This window comes from Echinops telfairi, unplaced genomic scaffold (assembly GCF_000313985.2).
Source record: "Echinops telfairi isolate 266 unplaced genomic scaffold, ASM31398v2 ScPeMD7_3533;HRSCAF=4204_0, whole genome shotgun sequence".
Lineage (NCBI taxonomy): Eukaryota > Metazoa > Chordata > Mammalia > Afrosoricida > Tenrecidae > Echinops > Echinops telfairi.
Genome location: NW_022107431.1, coordinates 73,898,776 through 73,914,336, shown reverse-complemented (window position 1 = coordinate 73,914,336; position 15,561 = coordinate 73,898,776). Strand labels below are relative to the sequence as shown.

The 15,561-nt window shown below is 42.4% G+C and overlaps 1 protein-coding gene across 2 annotated transcripts in view; it reads right to left on the bottom strand.

Annotated features, from left to right (window-relative positions):
- Positions 1 to 13,240, bottom strand: part of FHL5 (four and a half LIM domains 5) — a 47,114-nt gene extending 33,874 nt beyond the window's left edge. Inside the window, exon 1 of one of the 2 annotated variants that reach the window (XM_004710909.2) lies at positions 13,191 to 13,240. The gene's annotated coding sequence lies outside the window, so the exon portion shown is untranslated. Of the gene's footprint in view, positions 1 to 12,588; positions 12,629 to 13,190 lie in introns of those variants that run through there. The other variant, XM_045294495.1, reaches the window with a different exon arrangement.
- Positions 13,241 to 15,561: the final 2,321 nt, after the last annotated feature.

Below are 15,561 nucleotides of genomic sequence, written 5' to 3'. Positions count from 1 at the left end.
AAACCTTTATTCTCCGTGCTGTTCCTACAGGTTCATCAATCCTGGGTGCCATATCCCGAAAGACAGGGAAACGTATAATAAGAATTCCAGAGGGTGACTCCCAATGATATAGCACTCTGAGACAAACCCTAAACTGAACAAGCAAAGAAACAACAAAATACAGACAATGTTGACAACCAGATCAGGCCTAACGTGCATCAGACGGGAATCAGCAGGCCAGGACTTAACTGCTCACGTCAGGCTGCTCCTTTCTGTCTCCTCTAGTCGTCCCTCCAAGGGCGACCAGTTTCTTCCCCTCCCTCTATTCCAGAGAGAGGGAGGTCACTGGAGGCTTGTTGATCTTTCTGTAAAAGCCGCTTTGTTTTGTGAGTGTCTCTCTTTTACTCTATTGTTAGCGCCTCAAGAGCAAGATTGTTTCTGAATTCGTGTATCTCAGGTCCTGGCGTAGCAAGACCTCCGACAGATGTCATGCCTGGATCAAAAAATGCATAAAAACTTCTTGCTCTCAAAGAACTTGGAGTCCGAGACAAGTATTAGTGAATATACACATGCCAAGAGGATTTTTTTCAAAAGAATAAAGGATAAAGGCTCAAGTATAAAAGCCTAAAGAAATCACATGCTACATGCTCCCTTGCGTCGTGAATTAATTCATTGTAGCTACCGTGTGTGTTGCGTCTATTTCAAAGGACCGAGACTAAGAGCAGAGGGTAAAGTCCTAAGGTCTGTCCATGCCAGAGAGAGAGCCCTTTCCCTGTCTGGGCCTGGGCAGCTGAAGAAGACAGCTTGAGTCCTCTTCTTGAGTCCTCTGTGAATGCTCAGGGAAGAAGAAGATAGCAAGTAGCAGACATCGATGGTTAAGCCTTTGACATATTGAAAGGCTTTTTTCCCCCTAAGCCAAGACCACCACCAATCAACTTCCACTCAGAACGTTTTGAACCGTTCGATGGGAGAATGCATTCTCTATTGGGAACTGAATCAGCCCTTTGATTGTCGGTGTGTAACTTTTAGAGCAGCAGCCTGCATTCAGAGCATGTCAAGACAAGGTCCTCTGGGATGTCAGTGGCATAAGTGTCGGAATGCACCATTTTTAGGAGAGTTCAGTGAGATATGCAGTCTCTTGACATGGGCTCACCTTCTAACTGAAAGGTTAGAGGTACCAGTCACCCCAGGAGAACCTTCTGGAGATCAGCTTCTGAAATATCAGCCCTTGAAAGCATGTGGATGCACAATTCGACTCTGACACCCGGGGGGTCACCAACGGTCAGAATTAAATTGAGGATAACTAATTAAATGAGATATTGAAGAAAAAAAAAGAACCTCACTGCCAGCAAGTCGATTCTGACTCAGAGCAAAGCAACCCTGTAGGAGAGGGTGAAGCTACCTCCGTTTGGTCTTGAGGCTTTAACGCTTTATGGGAGTAGAAAGCCTTGTCTTTCTCTCTCAGAGCAGTTCATGGTTTCCAACCGTGGACCTCATGGTTAGCAGTACAACACATTGGAACTATGCCTTCAGGGCTCTTTTCAAAGAGGTGTTGCTCTTAGATGCCACCAGGGGGTGATGCTCCATAGTGACTTCATGCACAACAGGACAAAGGACTGCCTGGGCCCGCACCATTTTCATTATATACATACATATATTATATAATTCACAAAGAATCTCAACATTTGAGGAGATGAGTGTACCCATACAAAATGTTCTACCTTCAGATTTGTTTTCTTTTCCGCCTCACCTCTGTGCTGTGCGTGTGAGTGAGCAAACGTGTGTACTTTCCTGTTGTTTGTCTGCTACCAAAGACGTAACACACTCAGAAGAGTATTGAGTTACTCAAACACACTGTCATTGAGCTGGTTCCGACTCATAGCCATCTTATAATACAGAGCAGACCTGTCCCTGTGACTTTCAAAGACCGTGGGTCTTGATGGGAGTAAAGCCTCATCTTTTTTCTGGAATATTGGGTTAAAAATCAGAAACTGCAGATTCTTGCCCTGATGGCTTTAGCGTTGACATGTGACTTGTTCTATGTTATAGAAGCCATTTAGCCTTTTTGATCCTTGGTTTCCTTCTCTTTTAAATGAGAACAATATCCAGGGCTTATGACCCCGCTCAAGAAGGAAGTAAGATGAAAGAATGGCAGTGTCCCGGATAAGTCTGTTTGGATGTCATTGACTTGATGGTAAATGTTGAAATACAAGGATCGTCTCCATTTTAAACTAGGAAGTTATTTTTCTTTCCCTTCAACCATTATTTTTTAACTCAACAAACATTTTTAAAAATAGCTAAAGACATAACTAAAGGCCATCCATCAAAAATAACCCAAAACAAGCATGCGGTGGAATGTTTGATATTAGTCTCTAGGGACATATTCACAAGCCTAGTTTGTTAGAAGCTGAATGTCTTGTGTGGAGAGGTTGAATACCAATTCTCTTGAGAGCTGATGAACTCCATTTCCCATGAAACAAAACGGCTGACTATAATTTTCCATCTGGTTAATTTGCTCTGTGACTACTAAGAAAAGAAAAAAATGCCTTATATGATTTTCTTGGAGGGATAATAATGTAAGTATAGCAGTTATTTTGTTAGAATAGAGGTGAAATATGGTTCAGGGTAATATGAAAGTAAAACCTTATTTTATCAAATTTTCGTTCTTTAAACTTTTAAAAAACTGAACTTCTAAAATGATTTAGGTTTTATGCTGTGCTTGATATTTCCTCCCTGGGTGTTAAGAAGATCTGTAAGCCATGAAAAGCACTGCCTTTTAAACTTGAAAGGGGATCATCCGGATCCCTGTCATCCAAATTCCAATGTTCTACTTAGAACCATCATAAGATTTCCTTCGACTACTTGGTCCTTAATGAGCTGGAGAAGTAACAGCATCATGATGTGTACCTCCCGTGTGTAGTCGCTTCTGTGGGGATGCCATTAGTCTGACCTTCTAGTTCCTACAGAGTGACTCTGTCATTCTCCTAAAAGGTATGCTGCAAGAGCAAATCCAGTTCCTCAAGTGCCTCAGAAGTCCCCTCAAAGTGGGAGAGCTTGGTAGAAATAAGGGCTAAACTGAAAAAGAAAATGTATCGAAAATTATTTAGGGTAATTTGTCACTGTTTCTTTTTGAATCTCTCCCTCTCCCCCTCGACCCCCACCACACCCAATTCCTCAGCTGGGCTGGAGATGGGCTCTGGAGGCACACTATCAGTTCGAACTGTTCTCCCGTCTGCTTTGCCCTCGGTCTTACTACCTAGTGCTGCTGTAACATCAACACCCCAAATGTTAGCTTTACTGCTATTTTATCAGTCTGGCAGCTAAAAGTCCAAATCAGAATGGCGCGTGCTGACTTCTTTCTTCTTGGTAGCTTGGGTTCCTTGACGTTCTTTGCTTTATAGACAATCCTCACATGGATTGTCTCCTTCCTGTGTGTATGCCCCTGTGCATATGCTGGTCCTTTGATAACTTTTGTAAGTAGATTTAGGATCCACTCTACATTGGTATGAGCTCATTCATATTAAAATCAAAAAGCAAAAGCAAACTAACCAAACCAAAACCAACTTATTTTCAACCAGCATTTCATCCACAGGTAAAAGACTAGAAATTCAACACATATCTGGCGGGGGACATTATTCTCTCCATAAAGCCACCTCTCACAAATTCAACAAGTATTCCATGAAATGCCACAAAGGAGTAGTTGTGCTACAATTTTTGTTTTTTCTTTCTATTAGAAAATCACTTTCTTCATCATACTCTACAACTACTGACCATAGCTGAAAACCAGGAGCTGTTTCTGCGCAATGGAAAGCAATGGCTCCATTGATCCACCCACTTCGATGTATCTACTGGCTTTCCCTTGCATTTAACGACAAAGTCAAGTTATCTAGCAAGACATATTTGCAGTTGTAGGAACTGAGTCTACTGAGGAAGGAATAAGCTTGTAACCTAAGCTATAAAAGTAATGTGTACAAAATAGCTGAATAACCATCATGAGGCCAAACATTTGGGTACACAGGTTTACATGAAAAAATTGCCAGGATCTGGGAAATATGATTCATAAGAGACTTCTTTTATATGCCTTTTGTGTCTTTCGCTCCTCCATGCTTGAGTTTGGTATCATGATCAGTCCCTATTCAAGTCACCTTAAAAGAAGAGCAAATAGATTCCGCTTACACAGGGACGAGTGCCAAGCACAAAAGCACAGCCATTTGCATGCGGTCGATTCCAGCTCACCGTGAAGAAATGCTCCTAAGGGTGGTTGAGGCTGTAGATCTGTACAGCGCGGAAGGCCCCATTTTCTCCTGCAGAGAACTGGGGGCTTCCAGCTGCTGAGCTTGGGCTGGCAGTCCAACGCTTCAAGCACCCATGCCGCCTAGCTCCCACCTGATGTCGCTAGGCCCTCACTACACTCAGTCAATCTCTTCATAAGACAGGAAAAGTAGACAAAAATGGCCTCCTATGATTCTCTTTCCAGTAAATACTTTTTTAAAATATAAGGGTAAACCATTTCTAATCTAGTAATTCTTTCCTGAGACTATGCCACATTTAACCATATACTATATTGTCTTTCACGAGTCCTGGTGTTGATGAGGAATAGAGATTCGAATGGCTTATGACCATCTCCACACTCTTATGAAACATGATGAAAGGAGAACTCATGCTGGGCCTTCTAAATAGGAAGAGCCCATCAATCTGCTCTCTTTCTCTTCTGGTTTTCAAGCTGCACACATTGTTTTTTCATTGTAAGATTTCTGAGCGCCCATAATGAAACACATTTTTCATATTCTACTCTGTATGATAAATGTTTGGGGGATTATTGCTCTCTTATAACCAAAGTACAAGTTCATTGGAGCAGCCATTGTGTCTTGCTAATTTCTATACTCTGCTTGAGGAGGAGAAAGGCTTAGCACATATTTTTTAGAAATTGCTACTTTATTGAAATTAATAATCACTGAAAGTCAATGAAATGGGTTATCTAGCATCTCCAATTTTGGGGTTTTGATAGAAGGCATCATCATGATTCTCTAGTGACTAGATCACAGATGCCTTCAAGGCACTTTGGGGTGCTAACCACCCGCCACCGTGGGGGAAAGATGAGCCTCCCTACTCTCTGAAGGGTGACAGTGTCTGATAACCACATGGGCAGTACTCCCCTGCCCGACAGGGTCACTTTGAGTCAGACTCCACTTCATGGCAGTGAGGCTGAATTTTAAACGATAGAGTGAGTGAGCCCTGTTGCATAGTGTTTAAGCACTTTGCTACTAACTGAAAAGTTAGTGGTTCAAACCCATCAGCTACTCCACAAACAAAACAATAGGACCATTGCGTTTGTGAAATTAACAACCTTGGAAGCCCAAAGGCAGTTCCATTCTGTCCTATAGGGGTTGTCTTGCTGTGCAATGGCAGGGTGCAGTGCACATCCACTTCTTAGCCGGTAAACGGATTGGGCACAGGTGTTTTCTCCCTTTGCAAGTCTACCAGGAGTTTCACTGAGGGGTGCACATGTGGAGTCGGAATTTGCTGTCTCTCCAAAAAAACTTCAGCAAACTCACTGCCACCAACTTGATTCTACCTCATGATGTCACTGCAGGACAGAGTAGAACGGCCTCTGTGGGCTTCTGCGGCTGTCCATCTCCAGGGAAGCAGAACACAGCTTCCTTCTGAGAAGCGGCTGGTGGTTTCGAACTGCTGAGCTTGTGGTCAGCAGCCCTACACCACCAGGGTGCCTTGCTTGCTCTCTCTAAGAATTTTCAATTCTGTTTTCAAAAATAATCATCATCGCAGCCTTTAGTCTTCTACTGAAGCTGCAGAGAGCCGGAGACTCACACTAGACTTCTGTTACAGGAGCTCGTTTTCCCGCCCTTTGCAGACCTGGGAGGCCACAACCCAAGACATTTCGGTGAAGCCCCACAGCCCACCACTAAGGGCTGGTTAGAGACAAATGAGGGGGTTTCAAAATATTCGTGGAAAAATTGAGTTAAAAGATTATGGAATTTTTAAAATGAACTTTTGGAAACCAGTTTTACTTTACCTTTGCAATTTGAATGAAATTTCCAATCAACTTACAAATTCCTAGCTCTCAATTGCCATTTTTCATGAATTTTTAGGACAGGCCATATTAATACTTTATGAAAACTTTTGTTATCAGTCTCCCATTAGGCATTCTTGGAAAATCTAAATATTACTTGTTTAAAACTTGACATTTATATTCTGCCTTGTATGGTAGAGTATTAGAAATTACATTGATGGATGATATTTAAAAGTAAATTTAAAAGTTCCTAAAAACAATTATGACATATAAATGTAAACATTGCTGAGGAGATACATGCATAGGAAATAAAGTAATGGTATAAATGTTTATATATATATATGTATATATAAATTTGTTATCCTAAGAGTGATGTATCATTTAGTACTGATCAAAACTAAATGTGAATTATAGTCAATTAACATCCAACTTAAAAATAGCGGTAGTCACTTGTGAAGCAGCCCCAAGATAAAGGGAAGTAGTGAGAATCCCTGTTCACTGCAATACACTGAAGACCTTTCACAATGTAGTAGCTGTCTTTTGGACTTTTTGAGTTTTGTAATAAATTTATGAGTGACCTATTCCAGGATTAAACGAAATGTTAACAAATTTTAAAAACCTAAGCCACAAGATTACTTTACTTGGGTTGCTTGTTCTTGGTCGTGGAACCTAAGAACTGGAAACTAGATCAATTGCAACTCACATTATAAATACAGAAACTAAGTTCCAAATGACATATCCCCACAATTAGTAGTATTTTCTGGAAAAGTTATGTAAAATGGGATATAGTTCCCAAATAAAAATTCACTAACATTTCATAGAAAATACCCATGTTACTAATCCAGATGAATATTAATATGTATCTTTTAAGTCTCCATTCCAAGTTTATACTAAAAGACCTATTAAAGAGACATTATAGAAATATAAGAGATTTTCTTTAAGATCAGCAAAATTTGGATCCAATTTAGTGACTCATCTTAAATTTACTACCAATTGGACAGTTTGCACAAATTATGTTTCAGCTGTAGTTTTATTTCCTCAAGAAGAAAGCGCTTCTATTCTCCAGTAAATCAGAAGCACAACCTGTCTTTTCTGCACTAGCGTACTAAAGGCATACATAAATAAATGTCCCCCGGGAGAACACAGAAGACAAGAGCAGGATGAGGAGGAGGGTCAGAACAGAAGAGGTGGAAAAGCACTCAGGGAGAAAAGTGACCACAGAAAGTCTCAGTTGTCGTGAGGTTCCGACTCGTGGTGTCCGTGCTCAGCAGAATGAGTCCCCGCCTGGCCCTCAGGACTGTCGTGAGAACCACTCTCACCAGTGCTATTTGAATCCCACTCTTGCAGCCATGGGCCGTCCGTCTCATTGAGGGTCTTCCTCTGTCTCGCTGACCCTCTACCTCGCCAAACATGATTCCCTTTTCCAATAACGGGTCTGCCCTGAAGTCAGGTCCAAAGCACATGAGATGAAGTCTCTCCATCCATTCTGGTTCCACTTTCTCCAAAAGGGAGGATTTTTTTCTTTTTCTTCTGGCCGTCCATGGTACTTTCAATATACTTCAAGACCATAATTTAAATGCGTGCCTTCCTTCCTCAATGTCCAGTTCTCACATACATATGAGGTGATTGAAAATCCTGTGGCTTGGGTCTTTGCTCTTTGACACTTTTTCTGGTGCCAGCAGGTTTGCCCGGAGTCTGTAAATGGCGTCATCATCATTTTCATACTTTTCCTTCTGTGAAGAACTACCAGTCTAGGAACTGGAAGGTTTTTGGAAATGGTCTAGTTTTTTCCTCGTCTGAGAAATAAGGAAGACTCAGAAACGCAAATGGATTGTTTCAAACTGTGAAGAAGTTAGTGAAAAACATCAACTAGAATTTAGATTTCCAGACTCCTAAGAGAAGCCATCCATCTTTTATTTAGTAATACACCAATAGGAAAAAACCTTATATCAAATGACAGTGTGGGTTTACTCTGGAGATAGTTCAAAATTAAAGGAGAAAATGATGAAAAACCGTTCCCCATTTGCAATCTACACTGCAGGTATTAATTGCTGACCAGGTAACAGTTTCATCCGCATAAGCCCAGCAGTTCATTCTACACCTAAAGCCAAGCTTCCACTAATTGTACAATAGAAAACAATTATCTTCAGGAGGAGGTACATGTCCCGTCCAACATTCCAGGGAACACATTTTCTGGTGGCTTTTGTTTATTATTCCTCTTATTGGATCACTGTGGTGCCTTGGAAGAAACGCCTAAAACCATACTTGGCTTTCTTTACTGTATCCTCGCCTAAAAAATAAGATCCGGGTGTGTGTGTGTGTGGTCTGTGTGGGTTGGGTGAGGGGAGCGGATGTTGATGTTAACTGGTCTTTCTAGTATTTATGCCCAGAGCAGAATATTCTCTCCCACTGGAAGGTGAAAGATGCAGGTGGAGTTCCATCCTGTACTTTGGTGATAAGACTACTCAGTACTTTAAAGTTTCTCTTTTGAAATGTATGTTTAAACATTTGTTGGTGGAGGTAGGTGACCATTTGATATTTAAAGCTAGCTTTCATCTGTATCTGTTCTGCCAAGTCCCGGAGGGAGTGTTGGTCTCAGCATCGCCAGAGCAAAGGCGTGTCCTCCAAGCGCTCACAGCCTCCACTGAGCAGCCGCAGGTTTACAGCTCGGAGACAGGATGCGTGGCTCTCAGGGTGTTTATGCTCATTATGCATGTAAAGTAGAGGGAGGGGAAAACCTGTTAGTTTTCCTAGGAAACCAAATGTTCACAGTATTGGTTGATAAATATTGGTTAGGAGTTGGTGTTATGTGAATTTGCACCCTAACTATTCCTCGATGTGTGAATTCTTTAGAAATACCAACAAACCTCCCAGTGAAAGCAGAGGCCTTTCCTGACTTGTCTGGACAGTACCCTGGCACTCAAACAGTCTGAGATGTATTTGCTGAATAAATGCAAGAAGAAAGAAGTCATACGCCTGGCCATAGGATCTTAGTGGTCTAGAGCTATGCAGAAGAGTAGACCAACGACGTCTCATTTTAGAAATAAGATTGACCCAGAGTCATTAGGACTTGTCCTGGAATCTCACCACCCTTTGCAACTTCCAGACTTCAAGCTCTTCAGACGCATACCGCTTAAAGACCTTTTACAATTCGCTGCCTCTCGCTCTTGTTCTCGCTCTCGCTCTCTCCCGCCCTCTCTCTAGCTCTTTTTAGTTTTTCACACTGTCAGACCCACTGCATGTCCACGCTGCAGGTTTCGCAGAGAGTGCCCGAGTGCCAACTCTGGGCCAGCCGTGGTGCTTGACCGTGAAAGTCAGACCCGATCTCCACCTATGAAAAACACTCACATGCAGCATTTCTCTACTTCTGTCGTCACTCGCCTCCCAGATTCGGATATGCCCTCACGGCTGTCAGTCGTCGTCATGCTCAACACATCGGTTTGCGTTTTCAGCTCAACTGTAAGCTTCCGAGAGGGGATGCTGTGCCCACCTCAGACCCAGGTGCCTCGTGCATTCACAGCACACACTGAGCACTCAGTCAAGATTTGTGGATGGAAAGAAAGGGTGGAGGGAGAGAGAAAATGTGGAAATTCTGGAAGGTGTTCAGAGGGTGCCTGGGAACTTCAGGAAATTTCTAGAAACAAGGTGTGCTTTGAAGGCGAATGAGAAGTCAAAGATGAGACTGCGGGTGGATTTATGTGTGGAGGTGGACTTCAGTGCAGTAGCGAAAATAGAAAAAGGCCTTGCCTTGTAACAAATGGCTAACACTGAAATCGCACGTTGTCTGTGCCAGTACTTTTTAACATATCAACTCCTTTAGTTCTTACATCAAACTTAAGAGAAGGTATATCATTGTCTTCCTTTATAGAAACCTCCCCGGGTCCCCCACACAAAAAGTTAGACCGAGAGTGAATTCTCTGTGTCCACCCATGTGGTCTGTGGTGGACGCCTGGCTGGAACGTGGGCCAGCGTGATGTGAGGAAACATTGGCCACATGTAGTCCATGTGAGCAGCCAGATCCACACCATCTTGGAATTTGTTAGAAACACAAAAAACCCTGGACTTTTGAGGTGCTCCATTGTGGCCTATAAAAAAGGTTTCACACCCTGACAAGAAATTGAACTTTAGATCCTAAGAATATAGTGAGTCAGTGTCAAGGCTTCAAATAAGGGATTGGCAGAATCAAATTTGGGGAGGGATGGTTGGGATGGGGAGCAAAAATAAAAATAAAATAGAGGGTTTAACAGTAATAAACAAACAAACGAATGAACGAATGAATGAAAATTGCACCATGGGGGAGGGGACCTCTAGGTTTTTGTATCCCTTCAGTCAAAATATTGGTCTGAGCGGCTGAAAAGAGGAGGAAAAATAGAACTGTAGTGAACTTGGAGTCCTTAGTGACATACAAGTTCGTGTCAAACCTATGGGGAGAAGTGGACAGTGTAGTCCCACTCTCTGCCATCAGTCAATCCGGACTCAGAGTGACCTTATCAGGCAGAGGAGAGCTGCCCCTGTGGGTTTCCCAGGTGGCCCTGGTGGCATAATAAGTTATGAGGAGTTGTTGACCACAAGGCCAGCAGTTGGAAACCACTACCAGCCTCTTCATGGGAAAAAGATGAGACTTTCTCCTCCCGTAAACAGTAGAGTCGTAGAAACCCACAGGAGCATGTCTGCTCTGTCCAGTGATGGTCCTGTGAGTGGGATTCAACTTGAGGACCATGGGTTTGGTCCGGGAATCTTCATGAGAACAGAATGCCTCATATTTTTGGCCTGGGGAAGGTAGTAGTTTCGAGCTACTGACCTTAAGAGTCAGCAGCCCAACCCTTAACCCACTATACCACCATGGAAGAAGGTGGTCCTGCAGCAGGGAAGTCGTGAAAAGGCTACTTTGATTTGATTTATAACCAACGAATCAAAAAGTGACCATGAAAAATTATGGCAATAAGAAGAAAAATAAAAAGACATGGAAATGTAAGCTTGATTAACTGACACCTGACTCAGATTTTAAACCATTCATGCTCACTAGATTGAAAACAATACAAAGGTTGAAACCTTCTCAAACTGTCCTAGCTGAGCACTTAAACTTTCAATATAATAGTAGATAGTTACTAGGCTTCCTTAAAGAACCCAGATTAATCTAACTTCCCTCAACATGATGTTGGCAAGCACATTAGGAATAAGAGAGAAACTTGCCGGTGAGGTCATGTTACATTAGAACTCAGATCTGCTAGTCTCATCCAGGTAGAACAGTCTCAGAACGGGCCAAACCAGATCAGAACAGTCTGCCACCAAGTCAGTACTGACTCACAGTGGCCCCTGTGGCTTTCCAAGGCTAACGGTTTACGGGAGTAGAAAGCCTAGGCTTTCTCCTGTAGAGCTACTGGTGGTTTTGAACTGCTGATCCAAGTCCACAGCATAACCACCCCACCACCAGTCCTCCTCTTCAGAGCTGGCAATTCACGATAAAATGGAATAAATAGAACAAGTGTAGAAAACAGACATCAGAGTTTACCTTCCTGAACACCAAACGACTTTGATCATGGCTTTAGGAATATATCATAGCACATATGTGAAGAAATATCTTGTATGATACATGTTTGCAATGTTTGTGCTACATTTTAATCCATCTATGGTGTCACTAAAAGCACCAGAATTTGTGCACAACAGTGTTGTGAATGTGAAATGCGCCTAAAGTGACTTGAAGAATTTCTTACAAGAACTTTACATCTGAGAATTACACATTTTATTAATGATTCTTTTAGTTCACACATTTCTGAAGCACAAGTTGGCAAGCAAGGAGCTGCATTTGGTTTTCAGATGGGTGACAGACACCAAGGAGGGTCTGACTTAAACAGTGAGAGAGAAAGATCGCCTTTGCTTCAACAAACCGCTCTCATTTTCAAGCGGATGAGTACCTTCCCTGCATGTGGGAGCTGGACACAGGCATTCAATGCGATCTCAGGAGAATTAATATTATGAATTGCCTGCATGCTTGCTACTAAAAAATAAACAGATTTTTATTTTTTGGAAATAGCAGGAATTTCGCTCTCTCTCTACATATATATATATATATCAAATGTATAATAAAAATAAGAGGCATATTGATCCATAAAACAAATAGGGGATATTTGCTCTTAGAATTGCCACAAGTGACCATATCTTTCAATATATATGAACCCTAGGAATATAAGTCCAGTCCTAAAGTCCCTCAGTGATAGTTATTTGTTCACAGAGCAAGCCAAATTCCATCCAGCTTACCCTGAAGGCGACGCAGCCACGCAGTGGGACCGTTTCAGGAGCGCAGGAGGCAGCTTTGGAGAACTATCTGCTGGCTGCGTGGCTTCCACAACCATCACATCAAATTGAGAAATCTGAAAAGCTCAGTCTATCAAAGTCACCAACTCTTGACTTGTTTCTAGGCTAGAAATGCCAAGATTTATTCTCCCTTGCCTAGTAAGTAGTCATTAGAAAGTTTATCAAACCCCTCTCATTGTTAAAAAAAAAAAAAACACCCTGCTTTTCTTAAGAAGTCCAAATAACCCACAAACAAAATGTACAAGAAACATCAGAAAACTCACTTTTTCTCAAAGCTGCTGCTTGGTGTGGTTCAAATGCGTGAAAGAAGGCGAATATGTGAAAAGATGTGTTCTTCCTCTAGAACAGACGTCTGACCACTTCAAAGGGGACAGAATGAGCCGCTGGGGCTACCCGAGGTCCCTCCCAACCTGAATTTGTACAAGAAAATGGGAGGGTCCCTGCATTTCGTCCACGTCTTGTGAAATAGCTGGCTCCTACGAGGTTGGAAAATCACTCCTTTGACTTAAAATTATGAGTAACAAGTCCCTGCAGGACATCCTTAAAGGGAAATTCTTCCAGGATTAGTAGTTGAAATATTTGGAAAAGCGCCAAAAAGCTTTAAACACACAGTTTATGTTCACACCCTCACACCCTCAACACACTGAAGACATTTCTACTGACTAGGCTACATTAAAGGAACATGCTTGTATTTTATTTTATCCCTCAAAGGGTTACGGGTTTTCTGATTCCCTGGTTAGTTTGTGATTTTTGGTTTGCTCTCTGCTTTCTGTGGTTAGTAAGAACGCTGGTCTTTGTTATAAATGACAGGACTGCAGGCTTTTCTGTTGAATGGGTCTAGAGAGAGAGGAGGCCATGTTCTTACCTGCAGTTGTTGGTAGCTTGAGAGAGGAGCCTGCTGTGGAAGTCTGTTATTAAAGCCTTCTTAAGAAACGTGGGAAAGTTGGGTTTGTTGGTTTGTTTGGTGGCTTTTCACAGAGTAACTCCAGGGTAACCTGCCTTCTGGACCTGCAGTGTGGACTTAGCACTTCCTGCCCTGCGCGTTACCCTGTGAGCTGGCAGCAATTGTTAGGTCACGCCTGTGGCAGTATGACTTCACTTAGGGATGGACTCCTCTGGTCTTTTAAATCTTCAACTCAAAACATGGAAAGTGGCTGCATGGTTCGAGAGTTGGATCTGCAGAAGTGTCTAGTTATTGAACTAGTTCAGAATGGAATTCAATGGAGAATTCAATTCATTGCATTCCCACATTGACCATCAAATAGATAGGGGGCATTAGCTCTTAGAATTGCCATGCATGACCCTATCTTTGGCAAGTGGGTCGAGGGAAGAAACAGTTTGCTCTAACTCATCATTTCAGGGTGAAGCATAAACTGTCCTTGATGCCAGCACTTCGACCAATGGCTTTTGCTATTCTCTGAGGTCAAACTCAGGTATACTCAGACAATCAAAGAACCCAACCTAGAAATATGCAGAGCCAATCACCTCTATGCTTTAGTATGTGTTTGGTCTTGGTGATTAAGGTATTATGAAAAGTGAAAATCTGGTGATGAGCAACAGTAAATGCTGATTCAGTGGAAGGACACAGAAGCATTCAACTGGGAACAGAATTTACTCCTTGTGGTACGCTACATTTACCTCTCTCCGGTTGTTCATGTCACTCTGGCCTAGAGTTTCTGTCTCTGTACTCTTGGCGGGAGATTCTCTGCACCCTGTGGGTTTCCTTCACAACATAACTAACAGTGATACACTCTGATTCCCATACCTGTACACCTACCCAACAGTTCTCCCAATACACCACTTCATCCTATCACCTGCCCAAATTTGTTCAGCAGCCATATTCCCTAACTCGGGACATGGCACATCATGCATCCCCCAAAGCAAGTCTCTTTAGATTCCTCTTTTTTTCTCACTTATTCTCCTCTGTCCGTACTCTCCCTGGCTTCTCCTGGATCTCCTCTGTTACATGCTCCTTCACATCTGCCGTCCCTGCTCCCGTAGCACTCACAAGTTCCAGTCACGGAACACTGGCATTTGCCTCAGCGTGGGCCCCTTCCACCCTTCCTTCAATAGTGAGAGCACGAGTGAACAACAGAGCATGAAAAACCGCAGTTTACCGCGTTACAAAACACATTCTTCTCGCAGAACCTCTGGAAAAAGAATGAAAGAAACAAAGGAAAGTGAAAATGACTGATGATTTAAGGACAGTCACAGCCCAAATCTTCATAAATTTCTACAGAATTTCATAGGTGCCTTTATCTGCACATGAAAACATCTGTATGTGAATGTGTATAGATAACTACATATTTATTCACTGTTTAGTTACAAGTCCAAGCTCATATTGTTTGTAGGTCTGCATCTTGCTGCTTAATGTTGTTAGTAGTTTCCTATCACAATAAAATATTATATTCAAAAGTTTATGAATAGCAACAATGTAATACACAAAGGAATAGTGTTTATTCCTCCTCCGTGCCCTGACTTAATGGTTTTCTTTGATGCCAGAATTTAAGTTGACCATTTATAATGTATGGATCATAAAAACGTAAAACACTCACTTAGACATAACATTTATTCGGTCCTACACCATGCTTGGTGAAGGAGCGAGGCAACGGCAGAAGGGAGGCCTTGGACAACATGGACTGACACAGTGGCTGTGGATGGGCTCGAACCAAGCGCCGTTACAGGGACGGCACGGGACCGGGCAGTGCTTGCTTCTGCTGTGCACATGGTCACTGCGAGTCAGCATCGACTCGACGGCACCCAACACCACATGCACATGACCACGCGGCCTGTACCAATCCTGTCTTCAGGCAATTCTCCAGCTCTGAAGTCTATGGAACTCACAGGTTCAAGGCGATTTAAAGGATTAAAGACAGGCCCATAAGGGGGGAAAATGACCATGTGTTTGTGCTTCTTTACAGTGATTCACAAGAAATAAGAGAGAAAACCTTGACTTTATTGGGGGGGCATAATCAGATTTCTGCTGGGGACTTTTATCTTAGCCGCTTAGCCTGACAAGTCAGATAAACAGTTTTCTTTGGTTGGCTAGCATCCAAATAAAGTGCTTCAGAACCAAGAAGACACCTCCTCTGGGACAGACACATGTATATGGTCCTTTTCTGCTATCGGCTGGGAAAACAAGACTTGCACACATCTTTAAGTCTACAGTCCATTTCTCAGAAAAACAAAATATACTTTTATTTAATACATTAAAAATACGTTTAAAAGGCTTTGGT